The following is a 25,203-nucleotide window of genomic DNA, read 5'->3' as shown; positions in this document are numbered from 1 at the left end:
GCCCAGAGTGGTCGGTAAGTTTTAGGGATAATGGAACAAGATGGAATCAGAAGTCAAGAGTAGATCAGGCATGCATGGCCTTGCAGCACAAGGAATTTGGATGCTATGCAATATGTAGTTAAAAGCTAGTGAAGGGATTGAATGGGGGTGCAGCATATCTTGACTAGTATTTTTTAAAGTTCCTCTAGCTGCTGCTTGAAATTATTATTTGAAGATTGGTTAGACTGGAAGGAAGGAGGCCAGATGGGTTGTTTCAGAGTACTTTGGACACAACATAAATGAGCCTCTGTTTATCGTGGGAATGGAACTAAAGACAAAAATGTCAAGTTCATATATTATTTGGATGCAAATCAAACAGTATGTACTGACAGTAGTTTACAGTTGGGAAATCAAATAAAGAGGAAAATCAAAGGTTTGGCTTTCAGATTAAATCAAAGTTATGTGATGTCACCAAGAAAACTATGGGAAGGAAAGGAGCTCTATAAGCTTTAATATTTAGAGATTATTGAGAATAGAAAAATAACCATATCCAATACCTTGCTCTATCAATTTCATTCATGATTTAATAAGCTAATAGTATATTCACAATGGGATGTATAAGTGAAGAGCACATACCTACTGTAACTGCTTGCTCCAATGACAGAGCCCAACTGTCCAGCTGCCCTTAGGATTGAACAAGCCAAGACGATCGACAGAATTTTTTCACTCATCTGAGACCACTGACTCTTTTATTCAGTTTGAGTGACATTTTTATTTCCTGGTCTCCAGTGTATTGCTCTTTTTACTCACATTTTTCCCTTGGCATGTGATTTGCTCTCTTGATAAAATGAGATCCTGAAAAGGATCACTGAGACGTCCTTGGTCACAGCTCTCTGGGCCATTAGTTTAGCGGCTTTACATGGTGGCTTCTGTAGCAGACAGGCTTCCGAGGCCTGCATCAGCAATTCTGAGCAGGTTAGAGGAACAAAGTGGCCGTCCATGGGTAACATGTTTCAATTTCCTCTTACTAATTCCATATCTGATATAAGGGTGACTCTTTTCCTACCTATAGATCAAGGAAAGATGTATGTAAACCATTCTTAAAAGCTTCGGTGTAGTCGCATTTCCAAAAATGTATACCATGTAATATCAGTCTGCACATTTCCATCTTTTCAGGTGGTCCCATTGCCTCGGTTCTTCCCTGCAGTCATCTGCTTTGCTTACACCTTTGACTGCTTGATTCATATTCCTGCCTCTGAAAGATCACATTTCCTCTCTACTTTCCTCAAGAATAATACTACCCCCCCAGCCCACTATACTGAAATAGCGCTTAAAATAGACACAGTAATAGTACCTGCCACATAGAAACGTTAAATTTGTTTTTTTCAATTTTTGAGAGACGTGGGGGGAGGGGCAGCGGGAGAAGGAGAGAGAATCTCAAGCAGGTCACATACCCATCATGAAGCCTAATGCATGCCTCCATCTCATGACCGTGAGATCATGACCTGAGCTGAAATCAAGAGTCAGATACTTAACTGAGCCACCCAAGCGCCCTTTTAAGATTCTTTAAATAAATACTTTATGTAAGGACCTTACCAGAATCCTTGTGCTATGGATTGAATCGTATACTCCCCACAATTCATATGTTGAAGCCCTACCCTAACCTCTACAGCATATAACTGGATTTGGAGATAGGACTTTTAGGAGGTAATTGGGATTAAATGAGGTTGTAAGGATAGGGCCCTAATCCCATAAGATTGGTGGTTTATAAGAAGAGAGAGAGAGAAAGAGAGAGAGAGAGAGTGAGAGAGAGAAAGAAAGAGCTCTCTGAGCACACACACACTGAGAAAAGACCATGTGAAAACGTAGCAAGATGGCAGCCATAAGTAAGGCAGAAAGAGAGTTCTTACTCTCTTCAGTTTCATCAGAAATGAATCTGATGCCACCTTGATCTTGACTTTTGAACCCATGGAACTGTTAGAAATAGATTTGTTATATATGCCATTTAGCCTGTGGTATTTTGTTAAGGCAGCCTGAGCGGATTACTACCCTTTGTTGTATACTAGTTACTCTGTAGTTTATTATTATTAGTTTTCGTAGTCTTCTATCTCTAAATTTATCTTAAACTCATGTCAGATCAAATTATTTTGTGCTCCCAGAAGATCATTCCAGTGTTTCTATTCTAAGTGCTCATGTGTGGGTTTTGTTGTTGTTTTGTTTTGTTTTGTTTTTGTATGAAATGCTATGCATTTTCTTCTCAGCTCAATAAATGGTACAGTTCTAATTACCAAACCCATGGGTCAAGGACACACACTTTGAATCTCAGCACAAATATTTCTTAATGATGCTTTAAATTTATTAAATATACTCTTTAGTACATGCAATTATTTACTTCTCTATCCCCCAACTAAACAGAAGGTATATGAAGGCAAAGATATCATCATAATTGTAGGTCTTTCTCCAACATACCAAACAGAACCTGTGGCAAGGGTGGGACAGGATATATGTGATATATTGTATGATTTTATATATATATATATATATATATATATATATATATATATATATATATGAATGATTATATATATAATGATATATCAAAATGATAAAATCTGGAAACATTGAAATATTTCTTTTTCAGTATGCCATTTAAACATGTCTGTGCTTAATACTACAAATATCCCTAGTCTCCAGTAGATCGTATTTGGATAAATGTTACCACTGATTCACTGGTATTCTAGGATTTGAAAGTGCTAATTGTGTGGAGGATACATTAATATATGTACTTAATATTTCAATGATTTCCATGTAACTGACCACAAACAAAGCTCCTTCCCTATTTATACAAGGTCTAACAAGAAACACAGTCTCACTTCAATTCAGACAGTTTAGTTTCTAATATGAAGAATTTTATGCACATCCTGGGGTGCCTGGGTGGCTCAGTCAGTTAAGTGTCTGTCTCTTGATTTCCACTCAGGTCATGATCTCATGGTTGTGGGATCGAGCCCCACATCGGGCTCTGTGCTGAGTGTGGAGCCTGCTTAAGACGATCTCTCCCTCTCTCTTTGTTCCTCCCCCCCGCTTGTGCTCTCTCTCTCTCTCAAAATAAATAAACATTAAAAACATGTTTATACATACCCTTGTATATTTGTTAATTTATTCATTTATTCAGCAACTATTATTAAGTCCCAACCTGTGCTCAATTCACAGTGATCCAAATAGGGAATATCACTGTCATCACAGAACTCCTTGTGTTTTCAGTTACATTTACCCAGTTGATCCTCATCAATGCAACTGAGATCACATAATTTTTCTTACAGGTTGTGTTAAGATTTATTAACAGTAAGTGATTTGAAATGATAAAGCAATTAACATGTGTGTAATAGTCTTTTTGGAGTGAGCTCTCGTAAGACATTTTAGGGTACATTGTCATCAACCTTTATCATAGAGAGGAAAGGAAGCGATTTGTGTTTTCAAAACTGTGTGCTAAGTTGCTTTTGGGTTTACAAATGGAAGCACTTCAAACTAGCCTAATCAAGGAAAGCAAAGATATTTATTGAAATAACACTATACTTTATTAATATCAAAGAAAAGCAGATAACCTGGACTAAATAATGATAAAAGGCAAAGCAAAAAAAAAATCAAAACCAACCTTGATAATCCCTGCATCTGCTCATTCTCAATCTCCTCCTCTCTCTAGCTCTTTCCTTTTATTTGCTTCTCTGTGTAACATTCTTCACCCCAAAATTTACATCTACTCCATTCAATGGGACATTTGCTGAGATTAGTCTCTTTTTTTTAATTGTTTTTTTTTTTTTTTGAGTGAGAGAGAGCTTGAGTGGGGGAGAGGGGCAGAAGGAGAGAGAGAGATTGAGAGAGCGAGAGCGAGAGCAAGAGCGAGAGAGAGAGAGAGAGAGAGAGAGAGAGAGAGAGATTCCTAAACAGGCTCCATGCTCAGCATAGTGCCCAACACAGAGCCTGATCTCATGGTCATGGGATCATGACCTAAGCTGAAGTCATGAGTCAGCCACTTAACTGACTGAGTCACCCAAGGCACCTCCTGTCCAAAATTCACAGAAAATATAATTATTTTGAAAATTTTAAAAACAACAAGTTATTACTCAAATAGAGATTAAAGACTTTATTCAGCTGATGCACAATGATAATTATCTGGAGACCACATAATTCCCTCAGCAGCTGGATATGGGTTTTCACTGAGTGAAGAGAGAGAGGTATGTGGCTTCGTGGTCTAGGGAGGGTTCCAGTTTTCTTCATCTTTAACTGATACTAAAGTTATGGTTGGCACAATTTGATTTTCCTAGTTTTTGATGTCCCTTGTTTCGGATCATTGGTCCAAAATCCTTTTCCATACACTCTCAGGACAGTTATTTTTAAAGCTGTTTCTGTAAGCCTTCAGGGTTATCCATAAGTCAAGGTTCAAGAGGAAAAGCACTATAAAAAGGTGGGGTTCAGGGAAAAAGAGGAGAGAAAATAAGAAAGGAGGCGAGGGCCAAAGCAAGGCAACCTAGGTCAAAGTTATCCACTCTTGACCCAATCAGATTCAATTGATGATAGAGGGTCACAGAGTGGAAACAGATTTTGGGGATTCCTTTGGATGGGACACAGGCAGTTTTCATGAAAACTGAAAGGAGCTGGCAGAGGAGTCTAGCAGAGAAAGTAACAAGATTGATAAATGTAGTTTTGATAAGTCCAGTTACTGAAGGAAAATATGGACTTCTTTGGCTAACACAATGACATGTCAGTCAGAGTTGTCTATAAGTGCAAAGGTTTACTTCAAAGAAGAGTAAAAATCACTGGATAAATGTAAGTATTGCTGTGTAAGATATCCCTACACTGAGTGAAGGTTCAACCAGAGAACTTTTAATGTCTCATACAAATGATTCTATAAAGGGGGGGAAACAAAAATTACAAACAAATATTTGACTTATACAAGCCTCTATGCACCTGACTATAATCACTCAAAGAGGATTAGCAAGTATCACAAAAGTGGCCTGCATTTTTAAACAAGGACATCTCCATTATTATTGGCCACCTAGAAAGATCATGTACTACAATCTGAGGAAACTATCATGGCTTGCATTTTGGCTTCCAGATTCAGTGACCCCAAAATATCGGTGAACAAATTTCAAAACAATGACAGTCATAATTAATCTGATTCAGTCTAGCTATTATCAAAGGCCATAACTTAATAACAAATTATATATATGTGTGTGTGTGTGTGTGTGTGTGTGTGTGTGTGTGTTTACACACATGCACAGATACAATTCTAAAGAGAATATTATATATAACTGTGATGTTGTCTTGCATATTCAGATAATAATTGATTTCTACCCAGTATGTTGATGTTAAACAAATCCCTCAGTCCACTTATCTTAAAAAATGAATTATATATTATAAGCATATGGTAGGAAATAAAATATCCTTTTCAACTAAGTTTGTCAGCTTTTCTTTTTTTGACCATCTTTGAGCATTCAAGATGATATTGTAAGCTGAATGAATATATACCGTTTATTTGCTTCAGGAATCGCTCGTGTAACTATCTGCCACATTGCTTCACTGTAAAAGAAAAAAGTAAGTCAAAAAGAAGAATATATACAGCATTATTCTGGAACTCTATAAAGCCATGGATGTTATATCATGATTATGTATTTAAGTAGCTGAAAGTCATTTGTAGTCTTAATATGCATGGATGATATAATAAAGGACATGATGAACATGGGCCTCAAACCATGTCTGAGCAAGAGATAATGGTGACATTTGTCTAAATGGTGCATATATTCAACACATTTTGACAGATTTTATTAATGCAAATGATTTTCAGAGAATCAGTGTTCAGTTTCAGAGATAAAAAATGTAAATTTTCATTTCTCTAGTTGAATTACATTGCTCTCATGCTATGTTAGCACTAATTTTAAAAGGAATTGGTGCAATATGTATATCTCTACTTTGTGATAAGCTATTGTATTCTGAAATTTGAAAGTATTACTTTCAAAACAAAAGTATACAACATAAAAATGTGTGTCAAACATGCACTGAGTAAATATTTTTTTTTTAATAGGAAAACCTCAGTAAGTCAAAGACCCTTTGTTCTCTTTGCAATGATGTTTAACTGCAAAGTTAGATAACGTCAGCTCCCAATTAAATAAAATCAACTGTGAGAAAGTAAGACAGATTGATTCACAATTAATGGTTGAGCAAACATTCCTTCAGTTTATTTCCTGCTTTAAGTCTTTGGGAAATATTCCATTATTTTTGCTTCCTTACATTTATGAGGAAAGTTATCAGGATATTCATGAATAAGCTTGTATTTATAAGATTTCTGCTTCAGCTACATCATTTAGGTCTTATATATGCAAATTTAAAATTTGAAATATTCTGCATAAATATGAAATATTGTGAAGTGCATGTCTCTGACACATTTTTTTCCTGCTGAAATTCAATACTATCAAACATAGACATACTTTGGGAGCCGTACCATAAGAATCTGAAAATGATCATCATGTGATGACTATATTTTTTTTAAGTTAAAGGATTTGTGGCAGCCCAAATAGCACAGGAAACTTGGAAGGCAAATGAAGGAGGTTATTAATGATTTACTTTTCTTTTTATCTATGCTTTTGTTTACATAGTAGGATGACTCTATTACATATTGCCATTTAACACTGATTCATTAGCAGCTAGCGCAAGTGAAATCTGACCTACCTTAAGTGAGTCAGTTATTCCTTTTTATTTTTAAGTTTATTTATTTTGAGAGAGAGAGTTTGGAGGAGGGAAAGGGCTGAGGGAGAGAGGGAGAGAGAGAATCCCAAGCAGGCTCTGTGCTGTCATCGCAGAGCCTGATTCAGGGCTCAAACTCACTCACGAACTGTGAGATCATGACTTGAGCCAAAATCAAGAGTTGGAGAATTAACTGACCAAGTCACCCAGGTGCCCCATGAGTCAGTTATTCTTAACCTGTTCCATCAATGGATTTACTTATCAACCTTTATTATATACTCATAGAATAAATGTGCACATGCATGCATACATATATACATCCTATATAAATTCTAGATATATAAAGTCATGTGATATACCTGAGACAGGTTATGTGTGTATATACATAAGTGCATTTTGAAAATCTATATATTTTAATGAACATGTACTCAGTGAGCTTTCATTATTAACCAAAAATAAATGGTATTATATTCCAAGCAAATATGCAACCAGCGTTCTTCCCTTATTTTATTCGCACATGATTAAGGCAGTTCCTTTCTCAAGATATAGAGTCCCTTCTCTTTTCCTCCTTCATGATTCTTTCTGGAAGCCAATGCTGTAAAAAGTTAAAAATTCAAGTCACAGAAGGCATCTGGATCACACACAAAAACTTTATTACTTTAATATAAAAATCAGTCTTTGAAAAAAATCAATGAAACCTCAAAAGCCTTCTCTCAGAGGATCTTACAACTGGATTGTTTGTTTGTTTGTTTGTATTTTGATGCTTTATCCTAAAAATAGCTAATAAATGGGAAGCTAACCTGCATTCCTTTTATGAATGATGTATCATAGTCAATATGAGCAGACATAATACTAGAGATTCTTAAGCATCTCGTGTTATAGAATATTGCATGGATATTTATTGGGATTTATATCCTATCCATTATTTATTCATCTATAGTTTTATCATTTAAGAAGAGGCATGCATGATCTTTTGGATCTAATATAAGCTTTTTTTAAAAAAATATTTTAATGCTTATTTTTGAGAGAGTAAGAGAGAGAGAGAGATTGGGAGAGACAGAGAAAGAGAGAGACAGAGATACAGACAGAGACAGAGTCTGAAGCAGGTTCTAGGCTCTGAGCTGTCAGCACAGAACCCAACATAGAGCTCAAACTCATGCGAACCTTGAGATTATGACCAGAGCCGAAATCTTAAGTTTAACGAACTGAGCCATCCAGGCGCCCCAAGGATCTGATATAAGCCCTTAAACACTTGGATCCTTCACTGTATGTTTTGACATATCCACATAATGTGTCCACCTGTCTGACATCTGGTAACTTGGTATAAATTGTAGCAAAATTTCCAAGTGAATACATCTCTACCAAATAAGGACATGAAATTTGTTACACTTCTATAGGATCAAGTTGCATACAGTAAATAGTTTTAGAAATAACTTAAAGCCAAGTTACAGTTAAACTTTCTTATTTATTTATTTATTTATTTATTTATTTATTTATTTATTTAGAATCCATGCAGCATGGAGTCTGATGCGAGGCTCGAACCCAAGAACCACAGTCTATGACCTAAATAGAAATCAAGAGTCAGATACTCAACCAACTGAGCCATCCAGGTGCCCCTACGGTTAAACTTTCATGTACATTATTTCATTTTGGTCTTACAATAATTCACGTGAAAGAAAGGTGAATATTGTTATGTTCATGCTACACAGAGAAAACACAGTTTGGCAGTAATGAAATAACCTGCTCCAGGTCATATACCCAGTAAGCAGCAGAGGCTAAACTGAGATCACGGCTTTCAGTCTCCCGATTCTCTGTTGTTGATTGTTATAGAACCCCACCAAGTAAATATTATGTATTAAAGGTGCAGAAACATCTTTCATACTTTTATCCTACCAAAGTCCATCTACGATGTCTGCAGAATTGCACATGGACATTTCAGGATTTCTGTAAATCATCAGGATGAAAGCTTTTCATGTATACCTAGCTATCAACTGAAAGTCAAACAGATTTGACTCTTAAAAATAAAAGAAATTTAATCTGTAAGTTGGAGAGACAATGATAAGCTATTTCATCCTGCTTAATGAATTCAATTGAAATTAAAAATATATTGTCTCATTGTTTTCACTTTCATATCAGAAATCATTTATTCTCCTTGTCACTACTGTAATGCAAGCTTTCTATTCTACCAACTTTTTAAATGATTTGAAGACTATGTTACAGTAAAATGCTAAAAACTTTCCATCTTTGTCTTTGTCTCTCTCTCTTCAAGTTTAAACAGTACAAACAATGGGAAAGGGAATTTACATGTCATTATAAACCCTCTAGATGTGTGGACCAATTTTTAAAAATTAAAGTAACAATTCAAAAATATAATATGCATTTTAATTATATAAATACATTATGTAAATTTTGAATGAATTAACTTTAAACCAATAATTTAGGGGTGCCTGGGTGACTCAGTCGGTTTAGCATCTGACTTCAGTTCAAGTCATGATCTCACCGTTCGTGGGTTCAAGCCCTGTGTCAGGTTCTGTGCTGACAGCTCAGAGTCTGGAGCCTGCTTCAGATTCTGTGTCTCCCTCTCTCTCTGCCCCTCCCCTGCTCACACTCTATCTCTCTTTTAAAAATAAATAAATATTTTAAAAAATTAAAAAAATAAACCTTTAATCTGTTGTTTGATAATAGAATTGACTTTATTGAGATAAAAAACAGCCAGGGCTATAATCTCTGGTAGTTCTTTAAAGTAAAACATATTTGAAGAAATGGGTGTGTTTTCCAAACTCTAGCTTTTTTAATTTGTGAAGCAAACATATGGTAAGCATTTATATAATGGCAAATATTGCATTCTCATTGATAGTATGTGAAAGAATGAGATTTAAATTATATATTGAATATTAATCTTTTTTGGCATATTTGCTTATTTTCTGATTTTTTCCAGGAATGGATCACATGTCTTATAATTACATATATTTTTAAGAGAAAGAAATAAAATAAAATTAATTGGGTGAGGACATCAGAATGGAGGGAAAATTAGATTAAGAGAAATTCTATGAAGCCAGGAACTGTTAGTATACAAAATTCAAGCCAAGAAGAATTATTTTCTAGAAGTTGCTGTACACGAAGCTCTAAATTTTCTATGTATCTGCATATGGAAAATATAGTTACATGGTAAGACTTTGCAGAAGTTAAATGTACACACAGATACACACACACACATACACACATATACTTGTTTTTGCTGAGTAGAAAGACAAACTGTTCCTTTCAGATGGATAAAAAAAATATCCCCCATTAAGCTTTTTGAAGAGGGTACCCAGTAATGAAAAGAATGTCCATCAACAATATCCTTACAGTTAAAAAAGTCCTTACAGTAAAAAATCTGATAAGTTTTAAAGAGCATTTTCTTGTAATGTTTTTTCCTTTAGGTCTTTGTAAAAGCATTTTGCAAAAGCATGTCTATAGGATTTTGATTTTTTCGTGTTAGAGGATTAATGCCTTAGGCTGGTCTGGCTTAATCTAAGGAAGAATTTCCAATATCCAGAGGAAACGGTGCGCCTGCTGTTTTTCCGGAAATCCTTCTTAAATGCTGCTTATCTTCACTAACCTTTCTATATGTAGTGAATGGGAGCATGCTTGTGGTTCTTTCCCCTGAAAAGGAACTAGAATTCAGCGAGTATTGTTAATTATAAATCATATGCTTAAAAGATACTCCAGGACCTGGTGAGTACACATTTATGAATCAAAGGTCATTTCACTTCTGCTCAGAGTGAGGCTTCAAAAATCCCTCAAAGCGAACATTCCCTTAAAAGCTGGTTGTCTTTGGTTGTTTTGGGTTGTCAAATGATCCTTTATTAAAATATTTTCCTTTACAGTTCTTAACTAACTGGACATTCCACTGCACCATTGTTGATGTCATCTATGATGTCATGAGGGTTGTGGCCATCAACATTGTGGTCCCCAGGATCTCTTTAATGGTTCCAGAGAGTTGTCTGGCTAAAGATCAGTGCTACATCTGCTGGGCAATGTTGGCAGTCTCATCAAAAGTGCTATTTCCACTGTGCTTAATGTTTTTCTGTTTCTGTCTCTTGGAAGTTCATTGAGGGCTTTGACAATCAGGACAGATGCAGAAGGTACCATGTCAGTCTGGGCCTGTCTGTTCTGAGTGGTCAGTTTCACTGTAATCTCAGATCCTTCCCATCTCCAGTTGCTTTGGCGATGTCGTTACCAATCTTTTTTGGAGACAGACCCGGGGGGGTTATCTCCGCAGCAAAGGCAGACATGGCACTGACTTCCTCACTGGTGCACCTCAGGTGTAAGACTTTATCCCGTCGGGGTCAAACCTTAGTGGCATGGTGGAAGCGGCATGGTGGAGACAGCTGGCGTCAGATAAACCTGGATTTGGGACAACTGAAGATAGTTACACCTTCACCTCCTCCCATCCAAAAGCCGAAAACCCCTCAAAGGCTTTTAGCACATGAAGGAATAGGGATTAGACCTCAAAATTCTGAAGCAAAAGACACAATATTTTATATTTCTCCTATGGAGAAGTGGACAAACATTTATACCTACACATATAGAAATGATATACATATAATTTTAAACAGTACATTAAGAGGGGCGCCTGGGTGGCTCGGTTGAGCGTCCGACTTCGGCTCAGGTCATGATCTCATGGTCTGTGGGTTCGAGCCCCGCGTCAGGCTCTGTGCTGACAGCTCGGAGCCTGGAGCCTGCTTCCAATTCTGTGTCTCCCTCTATCTCTTCCCCTTCCCCACTCATGCTCTGTCTCTGTCTCTCAAAAATAAATAAACGTTAAAAAAAAATTAAAAAAAAATAAACAGTACATTAAGAGAGAACTACAGTTAAACAATAGTTAAATAAGAATAGAATATAGTTAAATAATAATAAATAATAGTAATGCAGTTAAATAATATTAAATAATAAATAATAGACTGAGAGCATTGCTGATCCAGGGCAAGGGAAATTTTTTTTTTTTTTTGTTGGGCACAATTGAGAATAGTGAATTTGTAAAAAGCTGGAGATAAACAATGCTGGGTCTTTACCTATGAATGGGAAAACCGGAAAGGGGAAGTAATCACGCATGAGCAGTTTGCACATTTTATTAGGAAAACTATCAAGGAGAATTTAAGGGGCAAGAGATTAGCTAAGATATAATTGGTTTTGGGAACAAAAGCAATGGAGTTCCATGAAGCAAAAAGCACTCATGATTTGGGTGATGTAGGGCACTCACCCAGAATAAAAGCCTTGCTAAGTCAACCCTGGTTAAATCCCAAACTCATGAAACAGACGTTGTTAAAAGGTTAACGGCTGTCAATACTTAGTCCAACCTTCTTATGGTCAGAGGAAAAAGGAGAAAAATATCTTCACGTTTATGTGAAAACTGACATGGAAAAGGCTGAAGAGGAGGAGAGAATTTTACAATTTTATTAGCTTAGGATGTAGTCACATATACACATCACTGAAATTTCAGAAAATGTTAGGCCAATACTGGCACACCCTCCAATATGATGATAAAGTAATAGTTTAAAATTATGAAAAAGAAATATTTAAGATAAAAAAAGAACTTAACATGTAAACTTTCTCATGAATACATTTAATGTTCCTAGGCAGAGAGCCTACTTAATTATATTTAATCAATAAGGAAAATACAGGGCTAATCTTCTGGCAATTCGCACTTCTGGCAATATGGAAAACAAAAACCTTCCTTCTAGAAAGCCTACTGTTAAAAGTAAAATATTTTTACTATTTATTTCTTACTACACACTTGTTGAGTTGATGCTGCTGTCAGGTAAATGCTTGGAAAGAAAGTCAACAAATAATGTTGCTCTAGAGAATTATGCTTGTTCTAGAATAGGGTTTGCCACTTGTGTCTGTTCTAATCACCAAGATGTGCTTACACATGCAAGATGTTTTTGGGGAAAATGCATGTGAGGGATCAAACAGTAGGTGCTAGAAAAGACAGGGAGAGCCTTTGGATTGTGAAGCAGGTCTGACAGCTGTGATGGAAGAAGCATGTGTAGGAAGAACCTTCTAGGACAGCATAGTTCTAGAAAAAGTATCATTGTTTAGGCAGCTGGGGAGTTCTTTAGCCAAACTCATAGGTGCTTGCGTTCTGCAAGAATGGGCTGGCACTAGAAGTTCTGTCTTGCTTAGTTATTAGCTGGGACCAGCCTGGGGGGGCGGGGGTGTGTATGGCTTAGGCAGTGTGGCATCAAGGACACAAGTGCAGGGTCACTCAGTCAGCTCAGCTCCCTGCATCAGATTCTGTTGAAGGAGACCCAAATGGTGCACTTCCATGGCCACCATACCCATGTCGCCTAGAACCTGATTCAAAGACATGCACACAGGTATGAAATAGAACCTGTGGTCATCACATCCGTGGTTCCAGCAAGGTCAGAGCTCAGGTCAGTATCCCAGAATCAGGGTAAGACTTCCAAAAATTAAGGAAGTTCTGCCCCATAGAAGAAATGCAAAAAGTAAAATGAAAACATTTTTTTAAAAAAACCCTCGGGACGCCTGGGTGGCTCAGTCAGTTAAGCGTCCGACCGGCTCAGGTCATGATCTCGCGGTCCCTGAGTTCAAGCCCCGCGTCGGGCTCTGTGCTGACAGCTCAGAGCCCGGAGCCTGTTTCGGATTCTGTGTCTCCCTTTCTCTCTGACCCTCCCCCGTTCATGCTCTGTCTCTCTCTGTCTCAAAAATAAATAAACATTAAAAAAAATTAAAAAAAAATAAAAATAAATAAAAATAAAAAACCCCTCATTTTAAAGAGCTTGCATATTACATAATGGGTAGAGTTCTAAATGCTTTAATAACTAATTCTTCCCATTATCATTTCCACCGCAGAGTCAACACTATATGTTGTGCCAGGGAACACTATAGAAAATGCCAGGGAATAGTGGGAACATAGCAATGTTGAGAACACAGCAGTGAAGAAAGACAGTAACTTCGGCCTTCATGGGGCTTGTCTTCTAGTGAATACAGAGTCCATATTGGTCCTTATTTTATCACTCTGTGAGTTCCTGTCTCTTTCTGTCTCTCTCTTCACCAGGCACATACACACACATAAACATTTCCTTGGCAACTGAACATAAATATACAGAGAACAAGAACAACGATAAAAATCTAGACAAGCCACAATATGACATCACAATATGTCCAGCAGGCATTGCAAAGGAACCAGCTCATAGTCTATAGCCTAGCTGCTGTGGGATCCTGTATAAATGAAAGAAATCGAGGAAGAATTTCTCACTTCACTGGTCACTTTCTCCCAGCTTCCTGCTTAGTCCTCAGTATTTTCAATTTGTAGCTCCATAAAGACATGTTTTAAAGATTCTCAACCTACCAGTGACAGTGGAATTAAGAAAAACCAGAAAGTATTTATGATTCAGACAAGATAGTTTCCTTAGCTCTAGATCCTGCATACCAGCTGGTGCAAACATGAAAATGTCTTATTTTTCCAAAGGAGGGATAGCAGAGGAAACAGTGATTACTTTGTGATCAGTGTGTATCATCTTCGTTTTTAATGCCTGAAAAGACTGAATCCAGGCTTTGTCTTTTGTTACCATTATGGCTTTCCTTATCTATCTCTATATACTTCATCTTATTAGATTTTTCCTCATTGATCTAAGAATAGAGATTTTTCTGAAATACTAAATTCTGTGATTTTGAGTGCAACAAATTGTTGAGGCTATTTCTGTTTTCAAAATAAGTTTATGATTCATAGGCCAGTTTTTCCTAATATTAAATAATGCAAGAGAATAAAACAGATAATGATACTAATATCAGTAATAATAACAGTATACTTTACTGAGGGATTAACGCAAGCTCGTTACTGTGCAAACCTTTTGTATGAATTATCTGTTTAAAAACCCTATGTGCTAGTTCCTGTTAGTGATCACAGTATACAGATGAGGACACTGAGGAAGAGAAAAGATAAGAAAACTAATGAAGATAATAAAAGATAGAGCCTTAAGCCAATATCTGACTCAGAGCCCAAGACCTCTTTCCTTAGTTTGTAAATACTACATCTATAGGTCAACTTACTAAAGCCTTGAGATATGGGATGCCTGGGTGGTTCAGTCGGTTGTGTCCGACTTCGGCTCAGGTCATGATCTCACAGTTCGTGAGTTTGAGCCCCTCGTTGGGCTCTGTGCTGACGGTTCAGATCTTGGAGACTGTTTTGGATTCTGTGCCACCCTCTCTCTCGTACTCTGTCTCTCAAAAATGAATACATGTTAAAAAATTTAAAAAAATGCATAAAGCCTTGAGACATCAGATTCAACACTTCAGTGTTCAGTTGTCACATGTAAATTATGAGTAATATTTATGTTCAACAGATTGGAACTTAAAAGCAGAAGTTGAGGTGAGAAGGTTATTTTAGTGTATTAATAAGGATCGAAGCTCTGAAAATGAATGACATCCCGAGAAAGCATTTTTTTTCCACCATCATTCATTTGTTTAATAAATATTCATTTAGTACCACAGGTTCTGATGGTGATTGAGCATAATAAAGAAAATAAAACATAGCCCCTGTCCTCAGGAAACTCACAGCAATTATTACTAAAACTACATAATTGTTAAAAGTAATTATTAATCAAGGTGTTAAATGATTGTAATTGTTTCCTATTTCTATGTAAAAAATGACAACAAATCTAGCAACTTATGCCACATCCATTCCTTACTTCTCAGTTTGGTAAGTCAGATTTGAAAGTCAGAAGTCCAGTCACAAGTTAGCTAGGTCCTCTGATCAGGGATTCACCAGGCTGACATCAAGGTGTTGGTTGAACTGTTTTAATCTGGAGCTTAGGATCTTTTTCAAAGAACATTCAGGTTGCTGGAAAAGTTAAATTAATTCCCACTGCAGAACAGAGATCTGTTTTCCTGCTGGCTATCAGCCAGCCACTGTCAGCTCTCTTTCAGCGACTCCTTACCTACTAGAGGCCACTCCAGGCTCCTTGAGAGGTGTCATCTTCTATAGGCTTTCTCACACTCTTACACTTCAAAACTCCGACTTCAGGAAAAGCTCAGTACTTTTTTTTTCCTTTTAGTTTCAGGAGTAGAATTTAGTGATTCATCACTTATATTTATATACAACACCCAGTGGTCATCCCAAATGCCCTCTTTAATACCCATCACCAATCGAACCCATCCCTCCTAGTTCTCTGTAGTGAAGAGTCTCATGGTTTACCTCCGTCTCTGTTTTTATCTTATTTTGTTTCCCCTTCCCTTACCTTATATTCATCTGTTTTGTTTCTTAACTCCCACATATGAGTGAAATCATAAGGTATTCGTCTTTCTCTGACTGGCTTAGAGAAAGCATCTCTATTAAGAAGAAAAGGTGGGCTAAAATACACACATGAGTTATCCAGTAGGTGGAAAAGTAGGATAAGCCTGCAAAGGGAACCGATGAGAACATCAGATGGGTAGAAGGAAAATCATGTCAGTGTAGTTTCTCAGAAGCCAAGGAAAGAAGACCGTTTCAAGGAGAAAATTGTTAACAGCATCAAAGGGATGGTGTAGAGGACTGAAAACTTTTCCTTTGGGTTAAACCAAGCTGAGCACATGGGCAACCTTATCAAGGTACTCAGATCAAGGGATGGGACTGGAGGTTATAAGTGAGCTGAAAGGTTTAAAATAACCACTGCAGAAAGCAGGAGAGCAAATTGACTAGAGGTACAATTTCAGGTAATTTAGAAAAAAACTTGGAGTAGTGATCATAAGTTTATTCATTACTTCAACAAGTATTAAATAGTCCCAGCGAACAAAGCACTGTTCTGGGTTTGGGGGTACATTTGGGTATAAAAGCAGACAACATCTTCTGTTCTCTTAGAAATTAAGATCTACAAGGGTGATAAAGAAACCACGAACACCATGTTAACATGTAAAAAAAAATGTTACACGATACGTTGGAAAGGGACCAATGTTATTTAAGAAACAAGTAGGCCAGAGTTAGATCAGGAGTGTTCTAAGAGAAAGTGTGTTACGAATGAACATAGGATTGGCAAATATATTTAATTTTTGTGATATTTGAGCAATGATATTGACTGGGGGAAGTGAGAATTAGCCATGTGGATATCCGGCAATAACACTCTAGCAAGGGAACAGCCAATGCTTGTTCCGTGAGGTATTGGGCAGTGCGCTTGGAGTCCTGTAAGGGGAGAGTAATAGGAGTTAAGGTTAAGGGAACAGTGGGAATGGGCTGTGAGGGTCCTAAAACAGAGGGAAATGCAGGCCCTTGCAAAGATTTCGCTTTTACTAAGTGAAGTAGGAGCCACTTATATTGCCGACAATGTGCACAGTCCCTCACTTCCTCCTGTAGTGTTCTGTTTGCGGATGGTACCCACCGAGAGTTGGCTTCACGATTCGTTTTGACAGTTACCACAAAAACAGTGACAGAAGGATTAACTTTTGACAGATGTCTTATGAAAATGCAGGACCATATGTTCTCAGCTTGATATTAAACAGAGGGAAGAAAAGAATAGGTGGCTGTATTGAAAGAAAGGGGGGAAAAATGGACTGGCAATTTGATGAGGATGTTTGTAGTTTTCATTCACCGATAAAAGATAAATATGTTGAATCCGGATCTGGCATTTGAGTTTTCTCTCAGCACTGAACCATCCTGGTTCTTCTTAGTGAATCACCGTGATTTCCAGAACTAAAATATTACTTCAAGATTCTGGGAAAAAGAGGTTCTGAGAAAAAAAAGGTAATTCTGAACGCAAAACGTTTCCCGTTTCTTTAAATAATATATTTTAAAAATAGACTAGGGGCGCCTTGGGTGGCTCAGTCAGTTAAGCGTCCGCCTTCAGCTCAGGTCACGATCTCGCGGTCCGTGAGTTCGAGCCCCGCGTCAGGCTCTGGGCTGATGGCTCAGAGCCTGGAGCCTGCTTCCGATTCTGTGTCTCCCTCTCTCTCTGCCCCTCCCCTGTTCATGCTCTGTCTCTCTCCGTCTCAAAAATAAATAAACATTAAAAAAAAAAAATAGACTAAATATACTTTTGGAGTTTGGTTTAGATTAAGACTAAATCTCCCCCCCCCCCCCTTACTGGCCATTCATTCATTCACCCATTTACTCATAAAACTAAACAAAGAAAACAAACGTTTATACACAGAATTAAGATAAATATTGGGAAATATTTTCTTTAAGAAGAAGCTTTAAGAGGCTCACAGTCGAGTGATAAGAATGTTTTGTGTATGAATAGTGGAGGTATAATATGATATGTAGTAAAAAGACAAACAGCAAAGACATGAGGGTGCCATAGAAGTATTGGGGAGAGCTTCTAACAGGACATAATATTGGATGAAGATGGCTTACCAGGTAATGTAAGATTGCTTAGAATATGTTGATTAGGAAACCCGTCTTTCAGGATGATACTCCAAAGGCAAATCAATATGGTGGCCAATTCATTGTTCTTAATTTTGTTCTGAGTAAATATGAACTAAAGGAGAGAAGCGATAACGATGATGATGTGTTACTTATATGGAAATACACAGACACGGCATTTCTTAAGAATAAAATCAAACATCTACAGAATTCAGTAGGGGTAAACTCTTATTAGAAATAAAATAAATTTAAATATGTTCTCATATACCTTGTGCAGATAAGGAAAATTGGTGTTTCTTTGAACTTAGAGAGGAACTAAAATTGCCGTGTCCTTGATCTACTGCTCTGACATTGAGCCGGTTGGACAATACTTCTAGAAAGTTAAGTCCTGATTCTATGACTTACTATTCAAATTATTTCTTCATTTATTATCTCCACACTTATTTTCCAGTTATAGTAAAGTAGTTTTTCTCATTGAAGTGTTTGTCAATTACCCACTTTGTGAGCCCTGCCAATGCAACACAGATTATTCAATGAAATGATTCTTTCCTGGAGGGTTCAGAAGGATGACCCACTGTGAATGCAATTGAAGCCATTTCAAAACTTGAATCCCAATAATAATGTTTATTCTGATATTTTCTCCTTAGTTTTCCTTATGTAATAGAGCCATGATTGAATGAAATTGTTAGCTTCCAGCTATAAATGAAGTATTGACTTTGAGTGTTGGTGATTGGCTTTGCCGATTATTTCAGTTACTTTGTTAATGGGACAGCAATGCAAGAAAAATAATCACATTTTAATTAACAATGAAAGCTGACTGCATTTCCTAATTCCAATTAACTAACCTCTGCTTCTCTCCCCAACTCAAATATTATTCACATGAGTACTTGGATTACATATGTAATATACATGCATCATCCTGAAAATGTTATATAAGGCAAGGGTTATTCATAAATTTATAGAAACAAATTCCATTTTCTGACTGGCAGTAATGCCCCTTAATACTCATGTATAGTAACCACACAGGTATCATTAAAATGAAAAAATATTCACTTTTTAGGCATGTATACACTAAATCAAAAGCTTATTTTTGTTTAAGTATTTTTCTTCAGCTGTATTATTTTTGAAAGTGCAACTTATAATGTTCAAAACAAGGCCTATTAGGCCAATATTGACAAGTTATAAATGCATTCCAAACTTTTTCTTGGAGTACTCAATAAACAAGTACTTCTATTTGTATTCATTTTGAGACTGTTTTCAGTGAATCATACTTTAATCAGGAAATCTGAGCTTATAAAAATGTTCATTATATTGATTTTTCCAGTATTACTGTGCACACCGAATCCTCTGCAGGCTACTGAAATACTTTATTTCATGATGTTTTGCCAGGCTAATGAAGATATGTACAAAGTTATGGCCAAATTTTATATAATATTACATACTAAAAGAGTCTCCATATTTGTACTTTTCTAAAATATTACTTTTGCTGGTGTTTAAACATACAATTTAAAAATAGACAGTTGGTAGGTGCCTGGGTCGCTCAGTGGCTTAAGCACCCAACTCTTGATTTTGGCTCAGGTCATGATCCCAGGGTCGTGGGATTAAGCCCCAAGTTGGACTCTGTGCTGAGCATGGGTCCTGCTTAATATTCTCTCTCTCCCTCTCCCTCTATCACTCCTTCCCTCTGTCTCTTGAAAGAAAGAAAGAAAGAAAGAAAGAAAGAAAGAAAGAAAGAAAGAAAGAAAGAAAGAAAAAAAAAAGATAGACAATTGGTAACTTGATTGGATTTTAACTATATCATGGAACAGATATAGGAATAAATCCAATAAGGAACTACTTATTGCTTAAAATATATATATCTTATATTTTGTTAGAAAATATAGTTAATGAAAATGGCATTATTCAAACACAAACTTCAAGTCTTCTCTGATTTGCAACAAAGAGGGTATCCCGTGTTTTAAATGCAGACAGCTCTCCTTAAGTTTTCTTGTTTTTTAAAATTCTTTACAAGATAGTTGTTTCAGTATTTATTAGAGAGTTCATGATAATGTTTCCTTTGCATAAGGTATTTATTTAGGGAAAATTACAACATAAAGTAGCTCAATAGAAAATGTTTAAAGTATTTTTCATGATATGTTTATTAATTAAATATTTACAGAGTAATTAAATTAGTTTAAGAATCTCTTACATATGTTTTACATAGATGTGATTCAGACTAAAAATTGTAAATAATTTTTACAAATATAAATGCTGTTGCATGAAGAAAAATATGTACTAAGTCCTAATTGGATTCAGCTGCATGGGATAGAAATCCAACTATAATCTCTTAAATAAGTAGAGATTTATTTTTCTTGTGTAAAAAGAAGTCCAGAATTGGACATCCAGGGTCTGGTACAGCAACTCCAAGATAACATCAAAAATTGCTTTTTGATTTTCCAATTCATCATCTTAAGCTTTCTGCTTTCTTCTCTATGCTCATAAAGTAGCTTCTGTATGTCTAGTCTTTGTGTCAGCAAGACATGGGAAAGATGAAAAAAAATAGGAAAGATGAAAGAAAAACAGCAAAAGTATATACCGATGAGTCTGTCCATTTAAAAAAGTTTTCCTGAAAGCCCTGAACGTTTCTTCCATGTTTATCTCATTAGCCAAGGTGGAATCCCACGTCTACCCCAGCTCCAAGTTATTATGGGCAGGTGGGCATTTTAATTAGACATACTGCTATTCAAGACACAGCCCATTGATAATAGATTCTATTAATATGCAAGGTTTTTATTAATAAGAAGAAAGGAAAAATGGATATCGGAGAGACCACTGGCGATGACTGCCATACTCATTATCAACTTTGCGATCAGATCCCAAAAGGCTAAGATGTCATTAAAGAGATTGCTAAAAATAGCAGTTCATGTAGCTTCAGGGGCAGCAAAGATAGCACATTTCACTGCCTTTTATGATTTAATCATTTACTGCAGTGATTACTGGAGTAATCATTTACTGAATGCCGTGTCGATTAAAGGTGGAGAATTTAAAGTGTGGAGTCATTTACACCTGCATTTTTACTTCCTATCTTCCAGCTATGTAGGATTGGCCAAGTTATTGAACATCTGTTGACATTTGTTTTCCAATTTATGAAATAGGAGACTTTTTAGAGTGAGCACAGTATTTTGCATGAGGTAGATTCAAAATTATTAGATGACTTCCCATTTTCCTCAAAATTCATGTAATCAATGATGATTTTCAATGACGGAGTAAGATACTCAGGAGAAAGAAAACTGAGTGTCAATGAAATTTTGATTACTTCTCTTTTCTGGCTCTGTAAGTAAACAAGTCTGAGTAAACCATCTGTTGATTTTAAGAACTATGGCAGGCTTTGTTTTAAGCTGAATAGGTATTCAGTAGAATGTAAATGTACTTTAAAGCTGAAGAACATAGTAAAATGAATTGCACATTGACTGTGTTTCTACGTATGACAAGAGAAACAGTTTTGTATTATTCTGGCCATCACTTGAAGATTAAAGGTGATTATCTTTGCTTCTACATGGCAGAGAGTTGAGAGTCCCCCCTGGTTGCTGCAATATTTCCAGCCAGTAGGAACAGGCACATTGTGACTGGAGATTGAATCGTACCAATAATGTAGAAAAAGTTATGGTGACAGACTGATTCTGGGTTGCTACAGCAAGAATCAAGAATCAGCCCTTGCTTTTTGGTCTAAGTTAACCAGGTAAAGTGCCCGCCTGTGTCTAATCCTCCTGTTCTCTTTGAGACTTACACATACCCTTTGATTTATTTTGTCTGCAGAAATAACTTCGTTATCAGGCAGATTCAGTCTCAGTATTCCATGTGGCATTTATGGAGTGCACATAGATGTTGGCTCAGGCTATCAAATGTGAGCATAAAAGAACAGAAGAACACTAGGCATAAGAAGAAACAGAAGGCAAGAATTTAACCATGACCAAATCTTAGTAATAGCAGCAAACTAGCAGAATGACTCAAATAACAATGGAGACAAGAATGCAGGCACAGTGGTCGGAAGGAAATAAGAGCTAATGCTTAATAGTGCTTAGTTTTCGCTCCGTACTGAACTCTGTGCTTTTTACTACCTTATTTAATCATCATAGCTGCCAGTATTAGTTTACACGAAAGAAGTTAACTATGGTGTTTAAGGTCATAGCACCAAATTCAGGCAGTTTAATTCCAAAGTCTGTACTTTTAAATGATCTTCTATGTTATATCTACATAAAAATAACAAATAAATTAAAAATAAATTGAAAAGGAAGCCTTACTCTTGCTGAGTTCAGTGCTTTGGAAAAAAAAGAAAACCTTGATAGATTGACCCATCCACGTTTATAACTGGAAAATTCCATAGCAGGTGGGCACCTGTAGGCTAGACTAGCAGTTCCAAAGAGATGCCTTTAACTGATATTGTTCACTAATAGCAAGATTTATCACAGACATTATGGAAGTCGTTTAATGGCTATAGTACTCATGGAGACACGTTCTGGGAATATATGTTTCAGGCTGCTGCAGTTCTTTTCAGATCAAATCATATTTCTTGTGGAAACAGTGTAGTGTTGACTGATGGATCATCGAACCTGAAGGGATAGTTCAATGGGTTTGTATTCTGAAACTGAAAAAAAAAGTCAAGTTTTATTTGCTCTTAGACTCATGTTTTGAATCAAATAATATCAGATGCAATGGGAATGTTAGAGAAAACTGCCTCAAGTTTGCTTGTTAAATATCCATGCTTCATTTTTAAGACCAGGATAAAAGTGTGTGACAAAAAAGCATGTAGACATTATTGAACAATGATTTTCTCATGAGGGACCAATATGTCTACATTAATTGATTCTTGAATAAGAAATGGTGGGTCTCAGCTAAGAAAATATAGTAAATAAAAGTTACTTTGTTAAAAAAGAAAGAGAGAAAGAAAAAATCAATAACTACTCTTGTTTTAATAAAGGAATCCCCGCAAGTGTCTTGTTGAAAATTATAAATGGGAGAAGCATTGTGAATAGAACTGGAGGGCTATTACGACTGCTTTTAAGATTACTTAAGTATTTAATTTATTATATGTGATGTTTTAAAACAATGTTTTAGGTGTGTGTAAAATACAGTGGATGTAATATTTTTCTTTCTTTGTATAATATTGTCCCATTTTAAAGGAAGAAGTCTTTTGACTTCCCATCAGAAAGGAAAGAACAAAGAAAGGCAGAGAGTTTTGTGCCGGGTAATGTACTAAAGGGTGAATTAACTTCTCAGCAGACCAAATGTGGTTCACCAGGAATGTTCATTCCAGTAATATAAAAGAATAGATTCTCCCTATGTCTTTACTGTTTTTTTTTTTTAATGTCAGAAACTATTTGTTTGATATTATTATTCTTGAAATGCTAGCCCTGGAAATATTTTTAAAGATTTAATATCAATGAGCTCTTACACAGACAATTCCAAAAAGTAGGCTGATTTCCCATTAATTTGGAGGAAAAAGTTTTTTTTTTTTAAATTTTAGTGTATGATTGCATGCTACAATTACTAATGACAAAAGTATTAAGTCTTATTTCAAGCAGGAAATGATTTTTGTCCTCTGTACCACATAAAATCAACTTGGAATATAATATGAAAGGGAAAATTAATGTTGATATCATAGTAAAAACTGTACATGATTTATGGGGGGATTTAGAATTGCATTACCATTTGTGTGTGTGTGTGTGTGTGTGTGTGTGTGTGTGTAGATAATACTCATTCTAATTAAATACACAAGGTTAGGAAAGAGGAAAATTAATAGTTATACAGGACAGTGGTGAGAAAGTAGGAATAAAAACAATTTATACTCCAATATTAAACGTATTTTCTCCTTCACTCAGACGTCTTGTATTATAACCTCAATCTACCTGACTGAGAGAATTCAAAACAAGAACAGTCTTTCTTTCTTTCTTTCTTTCTTTCTTTCTTTCTTTCTTTCTTTCTTTCTTTCCTTCTTCTCTCTCTCTTTCTCTTTCTTTCTCTCTCTTTCTCTTTCTTTCTTTCTTTCTTTCTTTCTTTCTTTCTTTCTTTCTTTCTCTCTTTTTCTTTCTTTCTTTCTTTCTTTCTTTCTTTCTTTCTTTCTTTCTTTCTTTCTTCTTTCTTTCTCCTTCCTTCCTTCCTTCCTTCCTTCCTTCCTTCCTTCCTTCCTTCCTTCCTTCTCTTTCTTTCTTTCTTTCTTTCTTTCTCTCTTTCTTTCTTTTTAAACATTTTATTTTTAACTAATCTCTCTACCCAGCGTTGGGCTCGAAACCACAACCCCTAGATCAAGAGTTGCACACTCCACTGACTGAGCCTGCCAGTGCCCCAAGAACAGCTTTTTGAAAACTTCCTTTTCATAGAATGTTTTCCTGCTAAGAAAATGTATCCACATTACTCAAATCATTTATATAATATAATAACTTTTAAAAATTTTATCCCCAATTGAAAACAATATCATGATGTGTGAAATCATTGTAGATTTTATAAATATTCATATATAATCAGGTGTATTACTTTATTTATAATCTTGGGAATTTATATATTTTTTTTGGCTTACCTATTTATAGTATAAAGATAAATGACTATAAAAGTATATGTGTTATTTGGCATTTTGATATCTATTGAGAGAGAGAGAGAGAGAGAGAGAGACTTGTGTCCCCATAAAAAGGGGAAATTGCACTCATTGAACCAACCATATACAACTATTTATTGTGTGTAATAGTAGGGAGCTGAGAATTCTTTTTATATTCAAGTGGCATAATTCCAGTTATATCATGGTATTTCTAGCAATTTATCACATAGTTTCCCATGGGGAAACATCACTTTTAGTCTTATCTATCATTGTTTACTTCAAAACTGTGTAGTGTATAGGTGACTATTTATAGGCAAGATAAATTACGTTGCAGCTTTAATTTTTCAGGTTTACAACTCTCACTCGTGACATGGAAAATGAAAAGATTTAAAATCCATTTCAAGCATGTAACTATAATTTCATAAAATTTTATGTTCCACAATATATAATGTGTGATAAATAATGTGAAGTACAGAAAATATTCACCAATACTGCCTTTTCGTGACTGTAAGTTTGGTGCCTTTTAAATAGGGCTGAATGATCAGGCCTGAAAGGTTCCCTTTTCTTCGTTGAAAAA

General features: G+C 35.9%; 1 protein-coding gene across 5 annotated transcripts in view; it reads left to right on the top strand.

The window, feature by feature from the left end:
* Positions 1-25,203, top strand: part of CDH12 (cadherin 12) — a 1,048,697-nt gene that overhangs the window by 811,293 nt on the left and 212,201 nt on the right. The window contains exon 1 of one of the 5 annotated variants that reach the window (XM_053906904.1): positions 12,977-13,082. The exons of the other annotated variants lie outside the window; for them this stretch is intronic. The gene's annotated coding sequence lies outside the window, so the exon portion shown is untranslated. Of the gene's footprint in view, positions 1-12,976; positions 13,083-25,203 lie in introns of those variants that run through there. 5 annotated transcript variants of the gene reach the window in all.

The sequence above is a fragment of the Panthera pardus genome, unplaced genomic scaffold, assembly GCF_024362965.1.
Source record: "Panthera pardus isolate Hobbes unplaced genomic scaffold, ASM2436296v1 HiC_scaffold_2, whole genome shotgun sequence".
Lineage (NCBI taxonomy): Eukaryota > Metazoa > Chordata > Mammalia > Carnivora > Felidae > Panthera > Panthera pardus.
The sequence above is the reverse complement of the archived record's forward strand: the minus strand, read 5'-3'. Positions and strand labels throughout refer to the sequence as shown.